At 30.8% G+C, this 8,816-nt stretch overlaps 1 non-coding gene across 1 annotated transcript; it reads right to left on the minus strand.

The window, feature by feature from the left end:
• Nucleotides 1-4,217: 4,217 nt before the first annotated feature.
• On the minus strand, nucleotides 4,218-4,321 carry LOC119871407. The gene has a single exon (XR_005357501.1). It is a non-coding gene; the product is annotated as a U6 spliceosomal RNA (small nuclear RNA).
• Between the last annotated feature and the right edge of the window lie 4,495 nt (nucleotides 4,322-8,816).

Consider the following 8,816-nt stretch of genomic DNA (forward strand, 5'->3'; position numbering starts at 1 on the left):
AAGGGAGAAACATGGAAGAAATTGAACAATTAGATAGGATCAAAATAGAGTAGTAAACAAAGTAACTATCTAGTGAATATTATTTTACTAAATATATGGTGTTTCAATGCATGAACATTTATAACTGAGAATTTTCAGGAGTGACAGCCAATGTGGAAAATCTAGATGGTGTTACAGAAAATTGCATAAAACTCTTTGCATTGGTTAAACAGCCTGGCACAATATTTACAAACCAGACTGTGTAATTTCTATGAGCAGTTAAGCATAGCAAAATATGGCTGAAATAATGATGAATACTTAGCATTTACCCAACTTTTTGTTTATTTTTATTCTTTAATGCCCACATTGTGTTCATAATGTCCTAAGTATTTGTGGTTGTTAGACCAAAATACATTTGAAAATTTCAATGGGGGTTACAATGGTATCTGTCTTTAAAACAAAATAAACAAACAAAAAAACTCGGCACCTTCCCTATGGTTGTTTGCCGCCCTTCACTCACTGCTCAATGCATTTCTACTAACAGCCACCACACACTCCATAGGTAGCCATCTGTGTTCCTGTCTAAGAAATTTTATTCTACAAGTCTTTCCTCATGACACTGCTGCCTATTAAATAAATCACACAGACATTCAACCTCTTGGAATGGAATCAGAAACCCACAAAGCTGACTGCTGTCAGGACTCATAAGGAATGCAATTAATAAATTTATTATTTAGGAGGGAGCTGTTTGCTTTCCAAAAATCCATCCAAAATTGGAATGTTGTCCAGAGTGTGTATCAAAGTAACTAAGCTAAAAGTGTCTTTTTATCTTCAGGTTCACCCATTTGACAGTCATTATGTTTTCTGCTTTATCTCTGCTTCCTTTAGCTCTGCTAGTGTCAGAACACTTAATTCATTCAGTCAATCAACAAAAATCCATTTAGTATTAATTTTGTGTGTTTGTAATGAATAAGCCAAATTCCTGCCACTATGGAGCATATGATCTAGAGTTTAAATTCATATTTATATTTAAATTTGTATTTATACTTAACACCAGTACTTATAAAATTAAAAAGGAAATAGAGGGTAATGATGTTAAAGGGAAAATCTTAATATTAAAAACAGTAAAATTGACATATCTATTAATAGAAATAAAATATAGTCATATGTTAACTAAAGTAAAATTTTATGATTTGTGGGGCAGTGATGTCATCAAGATAGCAAATGGATGGTTCCTTATTGATTGTTAAAGATAAATGTGTAAAAAAAAAAAAAAAAAAGATAAATGTGTAGTCAAAACCAGAGTCTCTAATACTGTAATGGTGGTACCTAAGTTATTGACAACTCTAGTTTAAAAGTTAAATAACAAATCTATTAAAAATAACTATAACTACAGTAATTGTTATTGAATATACAATATAAAAAAGATCTAAAATGTAAAAACATCAATAACCTGTTGCTATAGAAAGAACAATATAAACTTTCTGTAGACTATTGAACCAACGTTATCAACCTAAAATGGAATGTTATAACTTACATACTTTATACAAGCTTCATGGTAAATATTAAAAAAAATATGTAGTAGATACATAAAAGATTTTGATAAAGCAGTTAAAGTATACTACCACAAAAAGTCATTAAATTACAAATGAAGAGGACAAGACAAGAAACAAGGAGAAAAGTATCTATAAAACATTCAGAAAACAATTAACAGAGAAACAAAATAGATGAACATGGGGAAAGAAAAAAAAAGAAAAAAAAAAAAAAGGAAGGCAAGCCATATAGACTCTTAACTATAGCTAATAAACTGAGTATTGCTGGAGAAGAGGTTGGCAGGTGGATGGGCTAAATGGGTGATGGTTATCAAGATGGCACTTGTGATGAACACTGGATGTTATTTGTAAGTGATGAATTACTAAATTCTACTCCTGAAAGAAATATTATACTATATGTTAACTAACTGAAATTTAAATAAAATCCTGAAATATAAAAAAATGAAATATAAATCCTCATCTATCTATAATTACTTTAAATGTAAGTGAACTGAATCATCCAATTGCAAGACATAGAATGGCTAAACGGGTTAAACAACAAAAACAACAAAATCCAACAATATATTACATACAAAAGAATCATGTTAGGTTTAAGGACACACATAAGCAGAGAGTAAAGTGATGGAAAAAGATAATCCAGGCACTGAGGAGGGCACTTGATGGAATGAGCACGGGGTGTTATACTATGTGTTAGCAAATCAAACATCATTAAAAATATGTATATTAAAAAAAGATATTCCAAGCAAATGATAACAAAAGAAAACAAAATAGCAATAACTACATCAGACAAAATAGTTTTCTTTAGCTAAAAATCGTCACAAGACACAAGATATAATAAGAAAAGTTTCATCAATTCATCAATATAATTATTGTAAATATTTATGTACCTAACATTGAAGCACAGAAATAAACAGCAATACAATAATAGTTGGGAATGTTAATACCTCACTCTTATTTATGGCACCCAGACAGAAAATCAATAAGGAAATAATGAATTTAAACACTAAGCTAAATGAACCTAGCAGATATATACAGAACATTCCATCCAATAGGATCACAATAAACATTCTTCTCAAGCACACATGGAACATTTTCTGGGATAGATCACATTTTAGACTATAAGACAAGAGTCTAAAAAAATCAAGAATATAGAAATAATAAATATCAAGTATCTTTTTCAGACAAAATGATATGAAACTAGAAATCAGTAACAGAAGGAAATCTGGAAAATTCACAAATACACAGATATATACATTTTTAAACAACCAACAAATTAAAAAAAAGAAGACAAAATGGGAATAAAAAATATATCTTAAGACAAATAAAAATTTTAAAAATATACCAAAACTTATGGGAAGTAGCAAAGCAGTTATAAAAGTCAAGTTTATAGCATAAACATATATATCAGAAAGAAAAATTTTAAATAAATAAACTAATATTACACCTCAAATAATAGGAAAAGGACAAAGCAAACCCAAAATTAGCAAAAGGAAGAAAAAAATAAAAATTAGAGCATAAATAAATAGAGAATGAGAAAACAAAACTAGGAGTTTTTTTTGTTTTTTTGTTTTTTTTTTAATGGTGAATGAAGATAATGGTAAATTGGCAAGATTTTAGCTAAGCTAACGCAGAAAAAGAGAGAGGATTCTATAAAATCTGAAATGAGATAGGAGGCATTATAACAGATACCACAGAAATACAAAGGAGCAAAAGGGACTATTATGAATAATTATATACCAATGAATCAAAAAGCCCAAAGGAAATCGGCATATACAACCTATCAAGACTGAATCATAATGAAATATAAAATCTGAACAGACAAATAATGAATAAGGAGATTGAATCAGTAATAAAAACCTTCCAACAAATAAAAGTCCAGAACTGGATGGTTTCCACAGTACATTTTACCAAACATTTAAAAAAGAAATAATATCAATCCTTCTTAAATTCTTCCCCTCAAATTGAAGATGATTGAACATTCCCAAGTTCATCTTACAAAGCCAGTATTATCTTGATTCTCAAATCAGATAAGGACACTACAAGAAAAAAACAAGCAAAACAAAACACTACTGGTGAATATCCCTGATCAATAAAAATGCAAAAATTCTCCACAAAATACTACAAAACTGAATTCACCAGCATATTAAAATATTATATACAATGATTGAGTGGAATTAATTCCTGGGATTCAAGGATGGTTGAACATAGGCATATCTATAAATGTGATACATTACATTAATAAAATGACAGATAAAAATTATGATCATCTCAATATGTGCAGAAAGGCATTTGACAAAATTCAACATCCTTTCATGATAAAACACACAACAAACTGGGTACAGAAGGAATGCACCTTAACATAATAAAAGCCATACATTGCAAGCACATAGCTCACATCATACTCAATGGAAAAATGTTGAAAGTTTTCCCCTCTAGGATCAGGGACAAGACTTTCACCACTCCACTCGCATTTTACATAGTACTGGATGTCCTAGCCAGAGAAACCAGGTAAACAAAAGAAATAAAAGGCATCCAAATAAGAAAGGAAGAAGCAAAATTTTCTGTTTATTGATGATATGAACTTACAGGTAAAATTCCTAAAAACTCTACTAAAAATCATTAGAATAAGCAAATTTAGTAAAGTTGCAAAATACAAAATCAATACACAAAAGATATGAGTTCTTATTTTACATGAAATGCTTCACAAATTTGCACATCATCCTTGTGCAGGGGCCATGCTAATCTCTGTATCATTCCAATTTTAGTATCAAGTGCAAGACATAAGCATTTTAACACTCTGAAAATGAACTATCTGAAAAAGAAATAAAGAAAACAATCTAATTCACAAAAGCATAAAAATTAATGAGATACTTAGGAATAAATTTAACTAAGGAGATGAAAGATCTAACACGCAAAACTGTGACATTACCAAAATACTGAGACAAAAATAAAAGATATTCCATATTTATTAATGAGAAGAATTAACACTGTTAAAATGTCCATACTACGCAAAGCCATCTGTAAATTCAAACCTTATCTAAATTTCAATGTTATTTTTTAAGGAAATAAACAAAAAAACCTAAAACTTGTATGGGATTATAAAAGACTCCAAATAAAGCAGTTTTGAGAAAGAATGTGGTAGAGGCATTATACTTCCTGACTTAAACTATACTACAAAGCTTTCATACTCAAAACAATATAGTACTGTCATAAAAGCAGACAAATAAACAAGTAGAACATAATTGAGCCCAGGAATAAATCTTTTCCTATAGTCACCTAATATTTGACAGGGGCCAGCATATATGCAATGAGGAAAAGATAATCTATTCAGTAAAAGATCTTTAAAACTAAATATTCATGTATGACAGTATAAAACTAATCTGTTATCTTACATCATTCATAAAAATTAACTTGATGGGGCACCTGGGTGGCTCGGTGGTTGAGCTGTGAGGTCATGACTTGGGGTCCTGGATCGAGTCCTGCATCAGGCTCCTCACAGGGAGCCTGCTTCTCCCTCTGCCTATGTCTCTGCCTCTCTCTGTGTGTCTGTCATGAGTAAGTAAACAAAATCTTAAAAAAAATTACTTGAAATTGATTAAGAACTTTTTAATAAGATTTTATTTATTTATTCATGAAAGACAAAGAGAGGCAGAGACACAGGAAGAGAGAGGAGCAGACTCTCTGCAGGGAGCCTGATGCAGGACTCCATCCCAGGACCCTGGGATCACAGCCTGAGCCAAAGGCAGATGCTCAACCACTGAGACACCCAGGCGTCCCATAGATTAAGGACTTAAATACAAGATGTGAAACTGTAAAATTTCTAGAAGAAAACAAAGGGTAAAATCTCCTTGATATTGGTCTTGCCAATAGTTTTTTGGATATTAGACCAAAAGCACAGTTAACAAAAGCAAAAACAAATAAATGAGATTACATCAAACTAAAGTTTCTGCATAGTGAAAAAAAAAAATGAAGAGAACGAAAACACCATCCACAGAATGGGAGAAAGTATGTGCAAATCTTCTATCTGGTAAAAGGTTAATAACCAACATATATAAAGAACTCTTACAATTCAACAGGAAAAAAACACATAATCAATTTTTTTTTAAAGTAAAGAACCTGTATAGACACTTTTTTTCAAAGAAGGTATATAAATGACAAAGAGGTATATGAAAAGGTGCTCAACATCAAAATCAGAGCAGGATCACTTTTTTAATCTTTAATAAAAACAGCAAGATATTACTCACTGCCTGTTAGAATAGATACTATCAAAAAGATTGAAAAAATAACAAGTTTCGTAAAGATTGAGGAAATGGGGAACTCATGGGCTGTGGTGGAAATATAAATTTGCATGGAAAACAGTATGGAGATTATTCAAATTACTAAAAATAAAATTACCATATGATTCAGTAACCCTACTTCTAGTTATATATCCTGTGGAAATGAAATCACTATCAAAGACATCTCTGCACTACTATGTTCATTATAGTATTATTAACTCTAGCCAAGACATGGAAACAACTTCAATGTCCATTGATGGATGAATTAAGAAAATAAGGATAGTAAATATATATGATGGAATACTATTCAGCCATGAAAAAAATTAAAAATCCTGCCATTTGCAACAACATGGATGGACCTTGAGGGCATCAGGTAAGTTAAATAAATCAGACAAAGAAAGACATATAGTGTATGATCTCACTTATATATGGAATCTGAAAAAAATGCAAATGAATAGAAACAGAGTAGATTAGTGACTGACAGGGGTGGGAATGGGGTGGAGTAAGATGGTCAAAGGGTGCAAACTTACAACTATAATATGAATAAGTTCTAGGATCTAATGTACAGTGTGAGGTTCATAGTTAACAATATGTTAATGAGGCATACATTGTTTTAGTGTGTTTCACTTTATTGTACTTTATAGTACTGCATTTTTACAAATTAAAAGTTGCATCAAGTAAGTCTGCTGTCACCATTTTTCCAACAGCATTTACACATTTTGTGTCTCTGTCGCATGCTGATAATTCTTGCAGTATTTCAAACTTTTTCATTATTGCTATATTTGTTGTGGTGGTCTGTGTACAGTAATTACGACTCATGGAAATCACAGATAATGTTTATCATTTCTTACCAATAAAGTACTTCTTTAGTTGTAAGGTATATACATTTGTATATATGTACAATGCATATGTAAGGTATTATATATATATTTTAGACATAATGCTATTGAACACTACAGTATAGAGTAAATATAATTTTTATATGGACTGAGAAAGCAAAAAGAAAAAATCATTTGACTTAGTTTATTGAGATAATCATTTTATTGAGGTGGTCTGGAACCAAACCCACAATATCTCTAAAGTGTATCCGTACTGTATGATATATTTGAAATTTGTTAAGAAAAAAAAAAAAAGAAAGTTGTTAAGAGAGTAAGATCTTAAAACTTCTTACCACATGTATACAAAAAAAAGGTAGCTATATGAGATGATAGATGTATTAACATTATTTTAATTATTTTGCAATATAGATGTATATCATATTATCATATTGTACAAATTTACACAATGTTAAACTTATGCAACGTTATGTAGGCCAATTATTTCTTAAATTTACACAATGTAATATGACAACTATTTCTCAATAAAGCTGGAAATAAACTTAGTAGAATTAATCTATTTTTCAAAAGGGAAATACAGAAGTAGAAACTGCAGCTAACATTGAAGTAATAGAATATAAAATCCATTTTAGTTATATATACTGTGAACAAAACTATTACTTAGTTGACAATGAAGCATTACTTATGAAGCATAGAGGGTGAACTATAAGTCAGGTTGAAAGTAGCTGATTATAAAGTTTAAATTTAACATCTTTTTTTAAAAAATACTAGATTGATCATCTAGTTTTCAAAGATAAATGGATTAACTGCATGAATTTATTTCATACAACTTTATAATCTAATTTCATAAGAAAGTGCCATAGAAGTTTGGAACAAGACAAACTGGTTTAAGTTTCTTTATTTTCAACAGTAACAGATACTTCACTAAAAATAATATAAGAAAAATAAGCATATTTATTATAGTAATTATTATTCATAATGATATTCATATTGAATTATGGAATGCACATCCTGAGAGGGGGTAAGCTAAAATGAAATATATTTCGGTAAATGTGTCTATGAATAGTCAACACAGTGCCTCATAATATAAATGAATATCATCATTTTGAACAATTTAATTACTATTATTAGAATTACTATGAGTATAAAAATAGCTATCATTTTAGCAGGAATATGAGACTCTCATGCTCCATGCTTCATTAAATCCACACAACAACCCTGCATAGTAAGTATTATCATCACCATTTCATGGGTGAAAAAACTGAGGCCAACACATTTAGATAACTGGTTCATGATTACATGGCTAGTAAAGATGCATAACACTAATTTAGGCTTTATGATTTCAGAATTGTACTCTTTCCACTACACATTCTATTACTCTGTAAATACTTGGCTTGTTTTCATTTAGTTCTTTGATGATGGCTTGAAGCTTCATTTAAAGGAAGCTTAGAGAATTCATTTAACCAAAAGCTCCAAAGAATTAAAAATATCATGTATCTAATGCAGACCTGGGTATCGTTAGTTAATGGGTAACTATATATTTTCCACTCTAGTGTGATAACTACCAGAGTATTTTTCTAAGTTTCAGGCTCTAAGTGTTAAAAATGACTTTGTTAAAATAGAAATATTTAGACAAAGGTGACCAAAAGTCTAGGTCAGGTCACCTTAAGATAAATTTTAGGGAACTGAGGAAACAAATGGAGATTTGAACTCTGAGGCATTAGGTACAATGGATGTTTAAAGTACTTGGCAGGCTATAGAAAGCCCTATGAAGGCTGGCCTTAGCCTAGCTTTATAGCTTCTGGGCACAATATGTGTATTGAATTGAAAACTCATTTAGGGACGCCTGGGTGGTTCAGCAGTTGAGCGTCTGCCTTTGGCTCAGGTCATGATCCTGGGGTCCTGGAATCGAGCCCCACATCAGGCTCCCTGCATGGAGCCTACTTCTCCCTCTGTCTGTGTCTCTGCTTCTCTTTCTCTGTGTCTCTCATGAGTAAATAAATAAAATCTTGAAAGAAAAGAAAGAAAGAAAAGCAAGCAAGCAAGCAAGCTCATTTAACTGAAACATTTTGAAAAATAGAACATAGCCAGCACCACAGAAGACCTCTTTTGGGTAACAGCCTACCCCCTCCTCCTAGTTTGTTAATATTCTCTGCTATATAATATACCAT

This window comes from Canis lupus, chromosome 3, assembly GCF_011100685.1.
Source record: "Canis lupus familiaris isolate Mischka breed German Shepherd chromosome 3, alternate assembly UU_Cfam_GSD_1.0, whole genome shotgun sequence".
Lineage (NCBI taxonomy): Eukaryota > Metazoa > Chordata > Mammalia > Carnivora > Canidae > Canis > Canis lupus.